The sequence below is a fragment of the Heterodontus francisci genome, chromosome 29, assembly GCF_036365525.1.
Source record: "Heterodontus francisci isolate sHetFra1 chromosome 29, sHetFra1.hap1, whole genome shotgun sequence".
In the NCBI taxonomy this organism is placed as follows: domain Eukaryota; kingdom Metazoa; phylum Chordata; class Chondrichthyes; order Heterodontiformes; family Heterodontidae; genus Heterodontus; species Heterodontus francisci.
This window is the reverse complement of record NC_090399.1, coordinates 5,252,064-5,271,522: the sequence shown is the minus strand read 5'-3', so window position 1 is coordinate 5,271,522 and position 19,459 is coordinate 5,252,064. Positions and strand designations below refer to the sequence as shown.

The following is a 19,459-nucleotide window of genomic DNA, read 5'->3' as shown; positions in this document are numbered from 1 at the left end:
TCAGAATTGCTGAGCACTGCTTGGTGTGTTTACTGAGACATGGAAGTTTGAAGAGAGACTGCGTTTGCTGAGAACGCAACCACTCGGTGGCGCTGCAATGGCACATGCGCAAATGCAGCCAACGTGATGCATTTTGCTTTTATCTGCCGCCTTGCCAGGACGAACCAACGCATGCACCGAAAAACATTCACCAATCCCATCGGCCACTCACTCCCCGCTTCCCCACCCCACCCTCCGCTCGTCCCATTCCCTACTGCTCTCCGACCGCTTCTCCCACTCGCCCCCCCCCCCATCCCCCCACTTCTCCATCCCCCCACTTCTCCAACCACTTCTATCCCCCCCCTCCACCTCTCACCACTCACAACTCTCCGGCCGTTTCTCCCAATCCCCCCCATCCCCCACACTTCTCCCGGCCTCCCCCCCTCCCTCTTCACCCGGCCCGAACCCCTCCCCTCCTTTCCCTCTTCTCCCGCCCCCCTCCCCTCCCCTCCCCACCCACCCCTCCCCCTCACTGCCACCCCTCCCCCTTCTCCTGCCCGCCCTCTCCACCCCTCTCCCCTCCCCTCTCCCCTCCCTCTTCTCTCGCCCCGCCCCCCTCCCCTCCCTCTTCTCTCGCCCTCCCCTCCCTCTTCTCCCGCCCTCCCCTCCCTCTTCTCCCGGCACACCCCCCCCCCCTCCCTGCCCGCTGCCCCTCCCTCCTCCCGGCACAACCTCCCTCTTCTCCCGGCCCGCCCCCCTCCCCTCCTTTCCCTCTTCTCCTGGCCCGCCCCCCTCCCCTCCTTTCCCTCTTCTCTCGCCCTCCCCTCCCCTCCCTCTTCTCCCACCCTCCCCCCCTCCTTTCCCTCTTCTCCCACCCCGCCCCCCTCCCCTCCCTCTTCTCTCACCCTCCCCTCCCTCCCTCCCACTCCTCCCCCCTCCCTCCCACTCCCGCCCCTCCCCCCACTCCCACCCCTCCCCTCCCCCCCACTCCCACCCCTCCCCTCTCCCTGCCCGCCCCCCTCCCCTCCTTTCCCTCTTCTCCCGGACTGCCCCCCTCCCCTCCCCCTTCTCTCGCCCTCCCCTCCCCCTTCTCTCGCCCTCCCCTCCCCCTTCTCTCGCCCTCCCCTCCCCCTTCTCTCGCCCTCCCCTCCCCTCCCCCTTCTCTCGCCCTCCCCCTCCCCTCCCCCTTCTCCCGCCCTCCCCTCCCCCTTCTCCCGCCCTCCCCTCCCCTCTTCTCCCGCCCTCCCCTCCCCTCCCCTCCTCTCCCGCCCTCCCCTCCCCTCCCCTCCCCTCCCCTCCTCTCCCGCCCTCCCCTCCCCTCCCTCTTCTCCCCTCCCCTCCCCTCCCCTCCCTCTTCTCCCGGCACGCCCCCCGCCCCTCCCTCTTCTCCCGGCACCCCCCTCCCTCTTCTCCCGGCCCCCGCTCCCCTCCCCTCCCTCTTCTCCCGGCCTGCCCCCCTCCCCTCCTTCCCCTCTTCTCCCGGCCCCCCAGTCCCCACCCCTCCCTCTTCTCCCGGCCCCCCACTCCCCACCCCTCCCTCTTCTCCCGGCCCCCCACTCCCCACCCCTCCCTCTTCTCCCGGCTCCCCACTCCCCACCCCTCCCTCTTCTCCCGGCTCCCCACTCTCCACCCCTCCCTTTTCTCCCGGCTCCATTCTTTTCCCGCCTGCCCCCTTCTTCTCTCCCCCTCCCCCCTTTATCTCCCGCCCGCCCCCCTTCGGCCACTTCTCTCCCCGCCCGATGACATCAACCCGTGCATGTGCCACCTCGTCCTGGCAAGGTGCCGGCTGTGCATGTGCGCAGCTTGCAGCACTCTAATAACATCCGCGGGCTGTTGCCTTGTCAGGAGTGACGTTAAAAAGAGTTCGAGTGATAGGCCTAATAATTATAGGCCGGTCAGTCTGACCTCAGTGGCCAGGAAATTGTTAGAATCTATTCTGAGGGACAGGTGCCACTTAGAAAGGCACAGATTAATCAGGGATAGTCAACATGGATTTGTTCGGGGAAGGGCATATTTTACTAAATTAATTGAGTTTTTCGAGGAAATAACAAGGAAGATTGATGAAGGTAGTGCAGTGCAATGTGGTCGACATGGACTTTAGTAAGGCATTTGACAAGGTTCCGCATGGCAGACTGGTCAGTAAAACAAAAGCCCATGGGATACAGGGGAATGCAGCAGGTTGGATTCATAATTGGCTCAGTGACAGGGAACAAAGGGTAGTAACGACGAAAATTTTTGTGAATGGAAAGCTGTTTCCACTGGTGTTCCACAGGGCTCAGTGTTGGGTCTCTTGCTTTTTGTGGCACATAAATGATTTGGACATAAATGTGGGATGCATGACTGGGAAATTTGCTGAAGACACAAAATCTCGGCCATGTAGTAGAAAGTGAAGAGGATAGCCGTGGACTCCAGAATGATATCAATGGTTTGGTTGACGGGGTAGAAAAATGGCAAATGGAATTCAATCCAGAGAACTGTGAGGTAATGCATTTGGGGAAGGCTAATAAAGTGAGGGAATCAACAAGAAACGGGAGGATATTGAGAGGGGTAGAAGAAGTGGGAGACCTTGGAGTGCATGTACACAGGTCCCTGAAGGTGGCAGGACTGGTGGTGAAGAAGGCAGATGGAATGCTTTCCTTTATTGGCCGAGGTAGAGAGTACAAAAGCAGGGATGTAATGCTGGAACTGTATAGAATGCTCATTAGGCAACAGTTGGAGTATTGTGTACAGTTCTGATCACCACATTACAGAAAGGACAGAATTGCTCAGGAGAGAGTATAGAGGAGATTTACAAGAATGTTGCCAGGGCTTGAAAGTTGTAACTATGTGGAAAGATTCGATAGGCTAGGGTTGTTTTCCTTAGAACAGAGGAGGCTGAGGGGTGCCTTAAATGAGGTGTACAAAATTATGAAGGGCCTAGAAAGAGCAGACAGGAAGGATCTGTTTCCCCTAGCAGAAAGGTTAATTAGTAGGGGGCACAGATTTAAGGTGATTGGTAGAAGATTAGAGGGGACATGAGGAAAAATGTTTTCACCCAGAGGGTGTTAGGTGTCTGGAATTCACTGCCCATATTGGTGGTGGAGGTAGAAACCTTCAATTCTTTCAAAAGGTACCTGGACATGCAGCTGAAGTACTCTAACCAGCAAGGCTATGGGCCAGGTGTTGGAAGGTGGGATTAGACTGAGCGGCTGGTTTCTTTTTTCTTCGGCTGGTATGGACAAGATGGGCTGAATGGCCTCCTTCTGTGCCGTAATTTTTCTGTGGTTCTATGGGGGCGGGGAGAGAATCAGTGACTTTTAACCGCACAAATCTCAGTGGTGCTGAGTTTTTCCCGCTGCCAATATTCACTCCCGGATTGAAGAAGGGAAAGATTCTCTCAGTGAAAGTGTGGGTGAAAGTGTGGAGATGGACATGTTGTCTGCATTGTAAATGACACCTGTCCACCCTCATAGTCCAGGTAAACCCCGATCTTCCGGGGATTCACACTCGGGGTGAGGCGGGTTCGTGTGGGGGAGGTTGAGGCAAAATAAACATTTCCAGGAATCAGCCACACAATCCAATATCCGCTCTCAGGTTTTGGGTCGTTTCCCTCTTTCCTCTGTACAGACTCTAGGGTCACTCCCAGCCACCACCGAGTCTTGTTCTCCACCTCCACCTCCCAGTAATGTCTCCCTGATGTGAATCCCTCCGATCCCAGGACACATTCCCACCAATCAAACCTCTCCGGGGTGTCAGGGAGTGGCTGCCGTTTGTCTCCGAGTCTCACACTGGTCCGTCCTCAGACAGGATGAGCCAGGGATTCGCTGTGTTCGTATCCAGAGTCAGAGAGGCTGGAGCTGGGGGAAAGTTAAAATAACACAGTCAGTGATTTACAGAGGAGGGGAGTGCGGGATTGAGGATACAGGCAAGTGGAAGGAGGCAGCGTGAGAGGGAGGGAAAAGAAAGGGAAGTGCAGGGGCAGAGAGATAGAGGGGAGGAGAGAGAGAGAGGGTGCAGGAGGGGGAGACTGAGAGTGAGGGGGAGGGGAGAGTGAGGGGGAGGGCAAAGAGAGGGATGTGTTTGGGCAGAGAGGAAGGGGAGAGTGGGTGCAGCAGGGGAATGTTGAGAGTGAGGGAGCTGGGAGGGAGGAGAGAGTGTAGGGCAGTGAGAAAGGGTGCAGGAGGTGGAGTATGAGAGTAAGGGGCAGGGGAAGAGGGAGAGGGGAAAGAGGACAGCAGCAGGTAATGAAAATGAGTGGAACGAGAGCTTGAGAGTGAGGGGGAGGGAAGAGAGAGAGGGCCAAGGAGGGGAGAGAGGCCAGGGAATGAAGAGAGGCCAGGGAGAATGCAAGAGGGTGGAAAGAGCGAGTGGGAGATGAGAGAAAGGAAGGAGGAGAAAATGAAAGAGGGAGGGGAAGAGAGTGGGAGGAGGCACAGAGGGGAAGAGAGTGGGAGGAGGTGCGGAGGGGAGAGAGCACATGGGGAGGGGGAGAAAGAGCAGAAGGGGAGAGACATAGAGTGGAAGGGGGCAGGGCAGGGTTAGGAGAGAGAGTGTGTGTGCAGGAATGGAGGGAGGAGAGAATGTAGGACGGGGAGGGGAGAGATAGCAAGTCGCTGGAGGAGGGGACAGAGAGCTGAAGGGGCCAGGGATGGGAGAGAGTGGATGGGCCATGGATGGGAGAAAGCACAGGGGATGGAGGTGAGGGAAGAGAGAATGTGAGGGGGGAAGGGGAGAGCGCGGGGGCCCGGGAAGGAAGAGAGCAATGGGGAGGGGGGAAATGCAAGGGGGAGAGGAGAGAGGGGGGAAAGAAAGACGTGCATTTATAAAGCGCCTTTCATGACCACCAAACGTCTAAAAGTGCTTTACAGCCCATGCAATTTTACTGAGTATAGTCACTGTTGTAGGAAACACAGCAGCTGGTTTGCGCCCAGCAATTTCCACAAATAGCAATGTGATAATGACAAGATCATCTGTTTTTGTGATGTCGATTGAAGGATAAATATTGGTCAGGACACGGGGGAGAACTCTCCTGCTCGTTTTTGAAATCGTCATATAGTCATAAAGTCATACAGCATAGAAACAGGCCCTTTAGCCCACCGCGTCCATGCCGATCATAATCCCTATCGATACTAATCCCACCTATCTGCATTAATTCCATATCCCTCTACGCCTTGGTCATTCAAGTACCTGTCCAGATGCCTCTTAAATGTTGCTATTGTTCCTGCCTCCACCACCTCTCAGGCAGCTCATTCCAGATACCCACTATTCTTTGTGTGAAAAATTTACCCCTTTGATCCCCTTTAAACCTCCTCCCTCTCACCTTAAATCTATGCCCTCTAGTTTTAGTAACCCCTACCATGGGAAACAAACTCTGGCTATCTACCCTAGCTATGCCTCTCTTAATTTTATATACCTCTATCGTGTCCCCTCTCAGCCTCCTTCACTTCAGGGAAAACAGTCCCAGCCTATCCAATCTCTCTTTATAACTCAAGCCCTCCAAAGCAGGCAACAGCCTTGTGAATCTTTTCTGCACCCTCTCTAGCTTAATCACATCTTTCCTGTAGTGCGGCGACCAGAACTGCACACAGTACTCCAAATGCGGCCTAACCAACGTTATGTACAACTGTGACAAGACGTCCCAACTCTTGTACTCAATGTCTCGGCCGATGAAGGCAAGCATGCCATTCGCCTTCTTCACCACCCTGCCTACCTGTGTTGCCACTTTCAGGGAACTGTGTAAGCGCACCCCAAGGTCTCTCTGCTCAACAACTCTCCCCAGGGCCCTGCCATTCACTGTATATGCCCTACCCTGGTTTAACTTCCCAAAATGCATCACTTTGCACTTGTCTGTGTTAAATTCCATTTTCCAATCCCTTGTCCAATTTCCCAGTTGATTTATATCCTGTTGTAACCTTAGACAACCTTCTTCACTGTCCACTATACCACCAACTTTGGTGTCATCTGCAAACTGACCAATCATGCCCCCTACATTCACATCCAAGTCATTAATATATATGACAAACAACAGAGGGCCCAGCACCAATCCCTGAGGCACACCACTGGTCATCAGCCTCCAATCTGAAAAACAACCCTCCACTACCACCCTCTGCCTCCTATCACCAAGCCAATTTTGTATCCAATTTGCTAGCTCACCCTGGATCGCATGTGTTCAAACCTTGTGGACCAGCCTACCATGCGGGACCTTGTTAAAGGCCTTGCTACAGTCCATGTAGACAACGTCCACCGCCCTGCCCTCGTCAATCCTCTTGGTCACCTCCTCAAAAGATTCGTGAGACATGATTTCCCACGCACAAAGCCATGCTGACTATCCCTAATCAGACCATACCTTTCTAAATGCATATAAATCCTGTCTCTCAGAATCCCTTCCAATAACTTTCCCACCACTGATGTAAGGCTCACCGGCCTGTAGTTCCCTGGCTTATCCCTGATGCCCTTCTTAAATAAAGGCACAACATTAGCTATCCTCCAGTCTTCTGGCACTTCACCCGTGGCTAACAATGAAAGAAAAATCTCTGCCAGGGCCTCAGCAATCTCCTCCCCTGCTTCCCATAGCATCCTAGGATACACCTGGTCAGGCCCTGGGGATTTATCCACCTTAATGTGCTTCAAAGCCTCCAACACCACCTCCTTTGGAATGTTGATATGCTCCAGGATATCACTGTTCCCTCCCTTGAACTCACTAGCTTCCATGACCTTCTCCACGGTAAATACAGACGAGAAGTATTCATTTTAGACCTCGCCCATTTCCCGTGGCTCCACACATAGATTACCACACTAATCCTTAAGGGGACCTACTCTCTCCCTAGCTACCCTTTTCCTCTTAATATACTTACAAAATCTTTCAGGATTCTCCTTTATCTTATCTACCAGGGAAATCTCTTGGCCCCTTTTCGCCCTCCTAATTTCCTTCTTAAGTGTACTCCTACATCCCTTATAGTACCATGGGATATTTTACATCCACCCGTGCAAGCAGATGGGGACTTGGTTTAACATCTCATCCAAAAGACGGCACTTCTGCCTGTGCAGAACTCCCACAGTACTTTTAGAACATTACAGCGCAGTACAGGCCCTTCGGCCCTCGATGTTGCGCCGATCATCTGACCTACACTATTCCATTTTCATCCATATGTCTATCCAATGACCACTTAAATGCCTTTAAAGTTGGCGAGTCTACTACTGTTGCAGGCAGGGCGTTCCACGCCCCTACTACTCTCTGCGTAAAGAAACTACCTCTGACATCTGTCCTATATCTTTCACCCCTCAACTTAAAGCTATGTCCCCTCGTGTTTGCCATCATCATCCGAGGAAAAAGACTCTCACTATCCACCCTATCTAACCCTCTGATTATCTTGTATGTCTCTATTAAGTCACCTCTCCTCCTCCTTCTCTCTAAAGAAAACAACCCCAAGTCCCTCAGCCTTTCCTCGTAAGACCTTCCTTCCATACCAGGCAACATCCTAGTAAATCTCATCTGCACCCTTTCCAAAGCTTCCACATCCTTCCTATAATGCGGTGACCAGAACTGCACGCAATACTCAAGGTACGGCCTCACCAGAGTTTTGTACAGCTGCATCATGACCTCGTGGCTCCGAAACTCGATCCCCCTACTAATAAAAGCTGACACACCATATGCCTTCTTAACAGCCCTATTAACCTGGGTAGCAACATTTCAGGGATTTATGTACCTGGACACCAAGATCTCTCTGCTCATCTACACTACCAAGAATCTTCCCATTAGCCCAGTACTCTGCATTGCTGTTACTCCTTCCACTGGAGTGTCAGCCTTGAGAGAGAGAGAGCACATTCGGTAAGAGTGATACAGCGAGTGTTATGGGGATGCGTGGGAGGGATAGTGTGAAGGGGAGGGTCAAGTTTAAGTAGGTGGATGATTGGTGAGAGTGCGGGGGAGGAGTAGGGTGTCAGTGAGATGGATTGGGGAAGGTGGGAGAGGGAGGGGCAAGAGCAAGCAGGAGGGTTAGCGGGAGAGAGAAAGAAAGATTGAAAGAGGGGAAGAGCAACATCGAAGTGTGAGATAGTGAAGGGGCAGTGGAGAAAGGGAGCAGTAGGTGGAGAGAAGGGGAGGCAGAGGGGAGAAAGACTGAGTGAGAGAGAGTGGGAGGATGAGGGGAGAGAGAGCGGCACAGAGAGACACGGTGAAGAATGAGAGAGAAAGAGAGCAGGGCAGGGGTAGCGGGAGATCGCAGGAGGGTGAGAGAGTGAGAGAGAGAGGGAGAGAAGGAGGACGAGAGAGTCAGCGAGAGCAGGAGGGGGAGAGAGCAAGAACAGGAGGAGAAGAGAGTGAGAGCAGGAAAGACAATGTCAGCGAAGGCGTGAGGGGGAGAGATAGAAAGATCAGAAGAGAGTGTGCGACAAAGCAGAAGGAGAAACAGTGAGCAGGATGGGGAGAGCGCGAGAGAGAGCAGCAGCGGAAGAGACCTAGATAGCAGCAGGGAGAAAGAGCAAGATAGTGCAGGAGGGGAAAAGAGTGTGAGAGAGCACGGGGAGAGAGCAGGAGGGAGATAACAGGAGAGAGTGAGAGAGAGCAGGAGGGGGATACAGTGGGAGGGTGAGGGGAGAGAGCAAGACGGAGAGAGTGGCAAGGAGAGAGAGTGACATGGAGAGAGTGCAGGACGGTGAAGGATGAGAGAGAAAGAGAGCAGGGCAGGGATAGCGAGAGAGAGCAGGAGGGCAAGAGAGAGTGAGAGAGAGAGAGAAGGAGGGCAAGAGAGTCAGAGAGAGCAGAAGGAGAAGAGAGCGAGAGCAGGAAGGACCAGAGTCAGAGAGGGCATGAGGGAGAGAAAGAGAAAGGGCAGAAGAAAACGTGAGACAAAGCAAAAGGGAAGACAGTGAGCAGGAGGGGGAGAGTGCAAGAGAGAGCAGGAAGGGGAAAGAGTGAGAGAGAGCACGGGGAGAGAGCAGGAGGGGAACAAAGTGAGGAAGACCAGGAGGGAGATAACAGGAGGGAGTGAGAGAGCAGGAGAGAGAGAGAGAGAGTAACAGAGACCAGAAGGGGGAGAGAGTCAGAGAAATTAGGAAGGGAAGAAAGTGAGAGAGCAGAAGGCGGACAGCAGGAGAGAGAGTGAGAAAAAGCACGAGGGGAGCAAGAGAGGGAGTGAGCAGGAGGGAGAGAGAGTGAGAAACAGCAGGAGGGGAGAGAAAGAAAGAGCAGGAGAGAATGAGAGAGAGCAGGAGTGGAGACCGGAAGTGAGCAGGAGGCGAGAGTCAGAGCGGGAGCGGAAGAGAGTGAGGGGGAGCAGGACAGGGAAAGATTCAGAGAGAGCAGGAGGGTGAGAGAGAGTGAGAGATAGCAGACTGGAGAGAGAGAGAGCAGGAAGGAGAGAGATTGAGAAAAAGAAGTAGTAAGTGAGTGAGAGAGAGCAAGAAGTGGAGAGAGCAGAAAGAGAGTGAGTGCGAGAGAGCAGGATGGGGACAGAGTCTGAGAGAGCGGGGGGAATAGAGCGGGAGGGGGGAGAGAGAGAGAGAGAGAGCAGGGGGAAGAGAGTGAGGAAGAGCAGGAGGTGGAGAGAGTCAGAGAGAACAGGATGGAGTAAGAGAGTGGGAGGGAGACAGAGTGAGGCAGAGCAGTAGGGGAGAGAGTGAGCAAGAGCAGGAGGGAGAGAGACTGAGGGAGAGCGGGGGAAGAGCAGAAGGGGGAGACAGTCAGAGAACAGGATGCAGTATGAGAGAGCGGGAAGGAGATAACAGGAAGGAGAGAGAGTGAAGCAAATCATGAGGGGGAGAGAGTGAGGCAGCGCAGGAGGGGGAGAGAGTGAGGCAGAACATGAGGGGGCGAGAGCGAGGCAGAACATGAGGGGGCGAGAGTGAGTCAGCGCAGGAGGGGGCGAGAGTGAGTCAGCGCAGGAGGGGGAGAGAGTCAGTCAGCGCAGGAGGGGGCAGGAGTGAGTCAGGGCAGGAGGGTGCAAGAGTGAGTCAGTGCAGGAGGGGATGAGAGTGAGTCAGGGCAGGAGGGTGCGAGAGTGAGTCAGGGCAGGAGGGGGCAAGAGTGAGTCAGGGCAGGAGGGGGCGAGAGTGAGTCAGGGCAGGAGGGGGCGAGAGTGAGTCAGGGCAGGAGGGGGCGAGAGTGAGTCAGGGCAGGAGGGGGCGAGAGTGAGTCAGGGCAGGAGGGGGCGAGAGTGAGTCAGGGCAGGAGGGGGCGAGAGTGAGTCAGCGCAGGAGGGGGCGAGAGTGAGTCAGCGCAGGAGGGGATGAGAGTGAGTCAGGGCAGGAGGGGGAGAGAGTGAGTCAGGGCAGGAAGGGGCAAGAGTGAGTCAGGGCAGGAGGGGGCAAGAGTGAGTCAGGGCAGGAGGGTGCGAGAGTGAGTCAGCACAGGAGGGGATGAGAGTGAGTCAGGGCAGGAGGGTGCGAGAGTGAGTCAGGGCAGGAGGGGGCGAGAGTGAGTCAGGGCTGGAGGGGGCGAGAGTGAGTCAGGGCAGGAGGGGGCAAGAGTGAGTCAGGGCAGGAGGGGCAAGAGTGAGTCAGCGGAGGAGGGGGAGAGAGTCAGTCAGCGCAGGAGGGGGCAAGAGTGAGTCAGGGCAGGAGGGTGCGCGAGTGAGTCAGGGCAGGAGGGGATGAGAGTGAGTCAGGGCAAGAAGGGGCGAGAGTGAGTCAGCGCAGGAAGGGGGCGAGAGTGAGTCAGCGCAGGAAGGGGGCGAGAGTGAGTCAGCGCCGGAAGGGGCGAGAGTGAGTCAGCGCAGGAAGGGGGTGAGAGTGAGTCAGGGCAGGAGGGGGCGAGAGTGAGTCAGGGCAGGAGGGGGCGAGAGTGAGTCAGGGCTGGAGGGGGCGAGAGTGAGTCAGGGCAGGAGGGGGCAAGAGTGAGTCAGGGCAGGAGGGGCAAGAGTGAGTCAGCGGAGGAGGGGGAGAGAGTCAGTCAGCGCAGGAGGGGGCAAGAGTGAGTCAGGGCAGGAGGGTGCGCGAGTGAGTCAGGGCAGGAGGGGATGAGAGTGAGTCAGGGCAAGAAGGGGCGAGAGTGAGTCAGCGCAGGAAGGGGGCGAGAGTGAGTCAGCGCAGGAAGGGGGCGAGAGTGAGTCAGCGCCGGAAGGGGCGAGAGTGAGTCAGCGCAGGAAGGGGGTGAGAGTGAGTCAGCGCAGGAGGGGGCGAGAGTGAGTCAGCGCAGGAGGTGATGAGAGTGAGTCAGGGCAGGAGGGGGCGAGAGTGAGTCAGCGCAGGAGGGGATGAGAGTGAGTCAGCGCAGGAAGGGGGCGAGAGTGAGTCAGCGCAGGAGGGGATGAGAGTGAGTCAGCGCAGGAGGGGATGAGAGTGAGTCAGCGCAGGAAGGGGGCGAGAGTGAGTCAGGGCAGGAAGGGGGCGAGAGTGAGTCAGCGCAGGAGGGGATGAGAGTGAGTCAGTGCAGGATGGGGCGAGAGTGAGTCAGCGCTGGAAGGGGCGAGCGTGAGTCAGCGCAGGAGGGGGGCGAGCGTGAGTCAGCGCAGGAAGGGGCGAGAGTGAGTCAGCGCAGGAAGGGGCGAGAGAGAGTCAGTGCAGGAGGGGGGAGAGATTGAGTCAGCGCAGGAAGGGGCGAGAGTGAGTCAGCGCAGGAAAGGGGAGAGAGTGAGTCAGCGCAGGAAAGGGGAGAGAGTGAGTCAGCGCAGGAAAGGGGAGAGAGTGAGTCAGCGCAGGAAGGGGGATAGAGTGAGTCAGCGCAGGAAGGGGCGAGAGTGAGTCAGCGCAGGAAGGGGCGAGAGAGAGTCAGTGCAGGAGGGGGGAGAGATTGAGTCAGCGCAGAAGGGGCGAGAGTGAGTCAGCGCAGGAAGGGGGCGAGAGTGAGTCAGCGCAGGAAGGGGGCGAGAGTGAGTCAGCGCAGGAAGGGGGCGAGAGTGAGTCAGCGCAGGAAGGGGCGAGAGTGAGTCAGCGCAGGAAGGGGGTGAGAGTGAGTCAGCGCAGGAGGGGGGAGAGAGTGAGTCAGCGCAGGAAGGGGGCGAGAGTGAGTCAGTGCAGGAGGGGGGAGAGAGTGAGTCAGCGCAGGAAGGGGGCGAGAGTGAGTCAGCGCAGGAAGGGGCGAGAGTGAGTCAGCGCAGGAAGGGGCGAGAGTGAGTCAGCGCAGGAAGGGGGCGAGAGTGAGTCAGCGCAGGAAGGGGGAGAGAGTGAGTCAACGCAGCAAGGGGCGAGAGTGAGTCAGCGCAGGAGGGGATGAGAGTGAGTCAGCGCAGGAAGGGGGCGAGAGTGAGTCAGCGCAGGAAGGGGGCGAGAGTGAGTCAGCGCAGGAGGGGGCGAGAGTGAGTCAGCGCAGGAGGGGGCGAGAGTGAGTCAGGGCAGGAAGGGGGCGAGAGTGAGTCAGCGCAGGAAGGGGGCGAGAGTGAGTCAGCGCAGGAAGGGGGCGAAAGTGAGTCAGCGCAGGAAGGGGGCGAGAGTGAGTCAGGGCAGGAGGGTGCGAGAGTGAGTCAGCGCAGGATGGGGGCGAGAGTGAGTCAGCGCAGGAAGGGGGCGAGAGTGAGTCAGCGCAGGAAAGGGGAGAGAGTGAGTCAGCGCAGGAGGGGGGAGAGAGTGAGTCAGTGCAGGAGGGGGGAGAGAGCGAGTCAGCGCAGGAAGGGGGAGAGAGTGAGTCAGCGCTGGAAGGGGGCGACAGTGAGTCAGCGCAGGAGGGGGCAAGAGTGAGTCAGGGCAGGAGGGTGCGAGAGTGAGTCAGCGCAGGATGGGGGAGAGAGTGAGTCAGCGCAGGAAGGGGGCGAGAGTGAGTCAGCGCAGGAGGGGGGAGAGAGTGAGTCAGCGCAGGAGGGGGGAGATAGTGAGTCAGTGCAGGAGGGGGGAGAGAGCGAGTCAGCGCAGGAAGGGGGAGAGAGTGAGTCAGCACAGGAAGGTGGCGAGAGTGAGTCAGTGCAGGAGGGGCGAGAGAGTGAGTCAGCGCAGGAAGGGGGCGAGAGTGAGTCAGTGCAGGAGGGGGGAGAGAGTGAGTCAGCGCAGGAAGGGGGCGAGAGTGAGTCAGCGCAGGAGGGGGCAAGAGTGAGTCAGCGCAGGAGGGTGCGAGAGTGAGTCAGCGGTGGAGGGGATGAGAGCGAGTCAGGGCAGGAGGGTGCGAGAGTGAGTCAGCGCAGGAGGGGGGCGAGAGTGACCGAGCACTGGAGGGGGAGAACGCAAGAGAGAGCAGTAGTGGAGAGAGCGAGAGAGCAGTAGGGTGGAGAGAGCAAGCAGTAGTGGAGAGAGAGAGCAAGAGAGAGCGGTAGGAGAGAGTGAGAGAGCGAGAGAGAGTAGTAGGGGTGAGAGAGAGTGAGAAAGCAGTAGGGAAGAGAGAGAGAGAGATATCGTGGGGGGGGGGGGAGAGAGCAGCAGGGGAAAGAGATAATGAGAGAGAGCAGTAGGGGAGGGAGATACAGAGAGAGAGCAGTAGGGAAGGGAGATACAGAGAGAGAGCAGTAGGGGAGGGAGATACAGAGAGAGAGCAGTAGGGGAGGGAGATACAGACAGAGAGCAGTAGGGGAGGGAGATACAGACAGAGAGCAGTAGGGGAGGGAGATACAGAGAGAGGGCAGTAGGGGAGGGAGATACAGAGAGAGAGCAGTAGGGGAGGGAGATACAGAGAGAGAGCAGTAGGGGAGGGAGATACAGAGAGAGCAGTAGGGGAGGAAGACTGGGCGGCACAGTGGCGCAGTGGCTGGCACCGCAGCCTCACAGCTCCAGCGACCGGGGTTCAATTCTGGGTACTGCCTGTGTGGAGTTTGCAAGTTCTCCCTGTGTCTGCGTGGGTTTCCTTCGGGTGCTCCGGTTTCCTCCCACATGCCAAAGACTTGCAGGTTGATAGGTTAATTGGCCATTATAAATTGCCCCTAGTATAGGTAGGTGGTAGGGAAATATAGGGACAGGTGGGGGTGTGGTAAGGAATATGGGATTAGTGTAGGATTAGTATAAATGGGTGGTTGATGGTCGGCACAGACTCGGTGGGCCGAAGGGCCTGTTTCAGTGCTGTATCTGTAAACTAAAACTAAGATACAGAGAGAGAGCACTAGGGGAGGGAGATACAGAGAGAGAGCAGTAGGGGAGATCGAGAGAGAGAGATAAGCAGTAGGGGAGAGAGTGAGCAGTAGGGAGGAGAGAGAGCAGTAGGTGAGAGAGAGAAAGAAAGAAAGCAGTCGGGGAGAGAGATAATGAGAGAGAGCAAGAGGGGAGATGGAGAGAGAGAGATGAGCAGTGGGGGTGGGGGGGGGGGTGGGTGGAGAGAGAGAGCAGTAGGGGAGAGAGAGAGAGAGCAGAGTAGGGTGGAGAGAGAACAGTTGGGGGGAGAGAGCGAAAGAACAGCAGGGGAGGGAGAGAGAGAGCAGTGGGGGGGGGGGGGGGTGAGAGAGAGAGAGCAGTAGAGGACGAGAGAGAACGGGAACAGTCCGGGAGACAGAGCAGTAGGGGGGAGAGAGAGAATGAACAGTAGGGGGAGAGTAAGAGAAAGCAGTAGGGGGGAGAGAGAGAGAACAGTAGGGTGGAGAGAGAGAGAGAGTGACAACAGTCGGGGAGACAGAGCAGTAGGGGGCAGAGAGAGAGTGAGAGCAGTAGGGGAAAAGAGAGCAATGGGGGGGCAGAATGGGAGAGAGCAGTGGGGGGGGGGTGGCTAGAGAGCGGCAGGGGTGAGAGAGAGAGAGAGAGAGAGAGAGAGAGAGCAGTAGGGTGAGAGAGAGAGCAATAGGGGGAGAGAAAGCAGTTGGGGTGCGGGGGGAGAGAGAGAGAGAGCAGTAGGGGAGGGAGATACAGAGAGAGAGAGCAGTAGGGGAGGGAGATACAGAGAGAGAGCAGTAGGGGAGGGAGATACAGAGAGAGAGCAGTAGGGGAGGGAGATGAGCAGTGGGGGAGAGAGTGAGCAGTAGGGGGGAGAGTGAGCAGTAGGGGGGAGAGAGAGCAGTAGGGGAGGGAGATACAGAGAGAGAGCAGTAGGGGAGGCAGATGAGCAGTGGGGGAGAGAGTGAGCAGTAGGGGGGAGAGAGAGCAGTAGGGGAGGGAGATACAGAGAGAGAGCAGTAGGGGAGGGAGATACAGAGAGAGAGAGAGCAGTAGGGGAGGGAGATGAGCAGTAGGGGAGAGAGTGAGCAGTAGGGGAGAGAGTGAGCAGTAGGGGTGAGAGAGAGCAGTAGGGGAGGGGGATACAGAGAGAGCAGTAGGGGAGGGAGATGAGCAGCAGGGGAGAGAGTGAGCAGTAGGGGGGAGAGAGAGCAGTAGGAGAGGGAGATACAGAGAGATGAGCAGTAGGGGAGGGAGATGAGCAGTAGGGGAGGGAGATGAGCAGTAGGGGAGAGAGTGAGCAGTAGGGGAGGGAGATACAGAGAGAGAGAGCAGTAGGGGAGGTAGATACAGAGAGAGAGAGAGCAGTAGGGGAGGGAGATACAGAGAGAGAGAGAGAGAGAGAGAGAGCAGTAGGGGAGGGAGATACAGAGAGAGAGAGAGCAGTAGGGGAGGGAGATACAGAGAGAGAGAGCAGTAGGGGAGGGAGATACAGAGAGAGAGAGCAGTAGGGGAGGGAGATACAGAGAGAGAGCAGTAGGATAGGGAGATAGAGAGAGAGCGCAGTAGGGGAGGGAGATAGAGAGAGAGAGCAGTAGGGAAGGGAGATACAGAGAGAGAGCAGTAGGGGAGGGAGATACAGAGAGAGAGCAGTAGGGGAGGGAGATACAGAGAGAGCAGTAGGAGAGGGAGATACAGAGAGAGAGCAGTAAGGGAGGGAGATACAGAGAGAGCAGTGGGGGGCAGAATGAGAGAGAGCAGTGGGGGGGGGGGTGTAGAGAGCAGTAGGGGAGAGAGAGAGAGAGAGAGAGCAGTAGGGTGAGAGAGAGAGCAATAGGGGGAGAGAGAGCAGTTGGGGTGCGGGGGGAGAGAGAGAGAGAGAGCAGTGGGGGGGGGGGGGGTGGTGGGAAAGAGAGAGAGAGAGAGAGAGCAGCAGGGGAGGGAGATAGAGAGAGAGCAGTAGCAAGGGAGATACAGAGAGAGCAGTAGGGGAGGGAGATACAGACCGAGAGCAGTAGGGGAGGGAGACAGAGCAGTAGGGGGGAGAGAGAGAAAGAACAGTAGGGGGAGAGTAAGAGAAAGCAGTAGGGGGGAGAGAGAGAGAACAGTAGGGTGGAGAGAGAGAGTGACAACAGTAGGGGAGACAGAGCAGTAGGGGGCAGAGAGAGAGTGAGAGCAGTAGGGGAAAAGAGTGCAGTGGGGGGCAGAATGAGAGAGAGCAGTGGGGGGGGGGGTAGAGAGCAGTAGGGGAGAGAGAGAGAGAGAGAGAGCAATAGGGGGAGAGAGAGCAGTTGGGGTGCGGGGGCAGAGAGAGAGAGAGCAGTGGGGGGGGGGTGGGAGAGAGAGAGAGAGAGAGCAAGAGAGAGAGAGCAGTAGGGGAGCGAGAGAGAGAGAGAGAGAGAGAGCAGTAGGGGAGAATGGGAGAGAGAGTCAAAATGTAGATACTATCAGTCTAATAATGCTGAAATTCAGCCCATGCATGTAAAAGAGAAATACAGTCTCTCTGAAATAAACATCTACTTTTCCCAAGCTTAATTACTTAACAGTATAATTACCATGCAATGCAATGGCTTCACGAAAAGGTTGCAAGTCAGCCTCTACAGATGAACTAGTTTCTGTTGTGGGTGCTTGAGTGGGAGAGGTTAATACTGTCAGTCAGAGTGAGAGAGCAGTAAGGGGGAGAGAGAGAGAGAGAGAGAGAGAGAGAGAGCAGTAGGGGGTGGGGGAGCAGTAGGGGAGAGAGAGAGAGAGAGAGAGAGAGAGATACAGAGAGAGAGAGCAGTAGGGGAGGGAGATACAGAGAGAGAGCAGTAGGAGAGGGAGATACAGAGAGAGAGCAGTAGGATAGGGAGATAGAGAGAGAGCGCAGTAGGGGAGGGAGATAGAGAGAGAGAGCAGTAGGGGAGGGAGATACAGAGAGAGAGCAGTAGGGGAGGGAGATACAGAGAGAGAGCAGTAGGGGAGGGAGATACAGAGAGAGCAGTAGGAGAGGGAGATACAGAGAGAGAGCAGTAAGGGAGGGAGATACAGAGAGAGCAGTGGGGGGCAGAATGAGAGAGAGCAGTGGGGGGGGGGGGGTAGAGAGCAGTAGGGGAGAGAGAGAGAGAGATAGAGCAGTAGGGTGAGAGAGAGAGCAATAGGGGGAGAGAGAGCAGTTGGGGTGCGGGGGGAGAGAGAGAGAGAGCAGTGGGGGGGGGGGGTGGGAAAGAGAGAGAGAGAGAGAGCAGCAGGGGAGGGAGATAGAGAGAGAGCAGTAGCAAGGGAGATACAGAGAGAGCAGTAGGGGAGGGAGATACAGACCGAGAGCAGTAGGGGAGGGAGACAGAGCAGTAGGGGGGAGAGAGAGAAAGAACAGTAGGGGGAGAGTAAGAGAAAGCAGTAGGGTGGAGAGAGAGAGTGACAACAGTAGGGGAGACAGAGCAGTAGGGGGCAGAGAGAGAGTGAGAGCAGTAGGGGAAAAGAGTGCAGTGGGGGCAGAATGAGAGAGAGCAGTGGGGGGGGGGGGGTAGAGAGCAGTAGGGGAGAGAGAGAGAGAGAGAGAGAGCAATAGGGGGAGAGAGAGCAGTTGGGGTGCGGGGGCAGAGAGAGAGAGAGCAGTGGGGGGGGGGGGGGGTGGGAGAGAGAGAGAGAGAGCAAGAGAGAGAGAGCAGTAGGGGAGCGAGAGAGAGAGAGAGAGAGAGCAGTAGGGGAGAATGGGAGAGAGAGTCAAAATGTAGATACTATCAGTCTAATAATGCTGAAATTCAGCCCATGCATGTAAAAGAGAAATACAGTCTCTCTGAAATAAACATCTACTTTTCCCAAGCTTAATTACTTAACAGTATAATTACCATGCAATGCAATGGCTTCACGAAAAGGTTGCAAGTCAGCCTCTACAGATGAACTAGTTTCTGTTGTGGGTGCTTGAGTGGGAGAGGTTAATACTGTCAGTCAGAGTGAGAGAGCAGTAAGGGGGAGAGAGAGAGAGAGAGAGAGAGAGAGAGAGCAGTAGGGGGTGGGGGAGCAGTAGGGGAGAGAGAGAGAGAGAGAGCAGTGGAGGGAGAGAGCAGTAGGGGAGAGAGAGCAGTAGCGGGGAGAGGGAGGGAGAGAAAGAGAGAGAGAGCAGGAGGTGAGAGAGAGAGAGAGCAGAAATGGGGCGAGAGAGAGCAGTAGGGTGGGAGAGAGAGAGAGAGAGATCAGTGGCGGAAAGAGAGAAAGAAAAAGAACAGTGGTGAGAGAGAGCAGTAGGGGGAGAGAGAGCAGTAGGGGGAGATGGAGGGGGAGATAGAGAGAGAGAGAGAGAGCAGGAGGGGAGAGAGAGAGAAGATTAGGGGGAGAGAGAGACAGCAGTAGGGGGTGAGAGAGCAGTGGGGGGGGGGAGAGAGAGAGAGAGAGAGAGAGAATGAGCAGTGTGTGGGGGGGAGAGAGAGAGAGCAGTAGGAGAGAGAGAGCAGTAGGGGAGAGAGCAGTGGGGGGAGAGAGAGAGAGAGAGAGCTGTAGGGGAGAGAGCAGTGGGGGGAGAGAGAGCAGTAGCGGGGAGAGAGAGAGACAGCAGTAGGGGGAGAGAGAACAGTGGGGGGGGGGGGGGAGAGCAAGAGAGAGAGTGTGCAGTAGGGGGGGAGAGAGCAGTGGGGGGAGAGAGAGAGAGATAGCTGTAGGGGAGAGAGAGCAGTAGCGGGGAGAGAGAGAGACAGCAGTAGGGGGAGAGAGAGCAGTGGGGGGGGGGGGAGAGAGAGAGAGAGAGAGTGAGCAGTGGGGGAGAGAGAGATAGAGCAGAATGGAGAGACAGAGCAGTCAGGGGAGAGAGAGAGCAGTAGGGGGAGAGCAGTGGGGGGAGAAAAGAGAGAGATGTACAGGAGAGAGAGCAGTAGGGGGGAGCGAGTGAGAGAGAGAGCAGTAGGGGGAGACAGAGAGAGCAGTAGGTGAGAGAGAGTGAGAGAGAGCAATATGGGAGAGAGAGAGAGAGAGAGCAGTAGGGGAGAGAGAGAGAGCAGTAGGGGTGAGTGAGAGAGAGAGAGCAGTAGGGGTGAGTGAGAGAGAGAGCAGTAGGGGTGAGAGAGAGAGAGCAGTAGGGGAGAGAGAGAGAGCAGTAGGTGAGAGAAAGAGAGAGAGAGAGAGCAGTAGGGGGGAGAGAGCAGTAGGGTGGTGAGAGAGAGAGAGCAGTAGGGGAGCGAGAGAGAGAGACAGAGCTGTTGGAAGAGAGAGCAAGAGCAGTAGGGGCAGCACAGTGGTGCAGTGGTTAGCACAGCAGCCTCACAGCTCCAGGGACCCGGGTTTAATTCTGGGTACTGCCTGTGTGGAGTTTGCAAGTTCTCCCTGTGACTGTGTGAGTTTTCGTTGGGTGCTCCGGTTTCCTCCCACCACCAAAAGACTTGCAGGTGATCAGTAAATTGGCCATTGTAAATTACCCCTAGTGTAGGTAGGTGGTAAGGAATATGGGATTACTGTAGGGTTAGTACTGTAGAGAGAGAGACATAGCAGTGGGTGTGAGAAACAGAAAGAGAGCAGCAGTAAGGGGGCAGAGAGCAATAGGAGAGACAGAGAGAGAGCAGTGGGGAGAGAGAGGGAGAGGGACAGAGCAGTGGGG

General features: G+C 56.2%; 1 pseudogene; it reads right to left on the bottom strand.

The window, feature by feature from the left end:
- Positions 1 to 1,702: 1,702 nt before the first annotated feature.
- The window catches only part of LOC137346086 (nuclear factor 7, brain-like), a 32,285-nt pseudogene continuing 14,528 nt past the window's right edge, over positions 1,703 to 19,459 (bottom strand).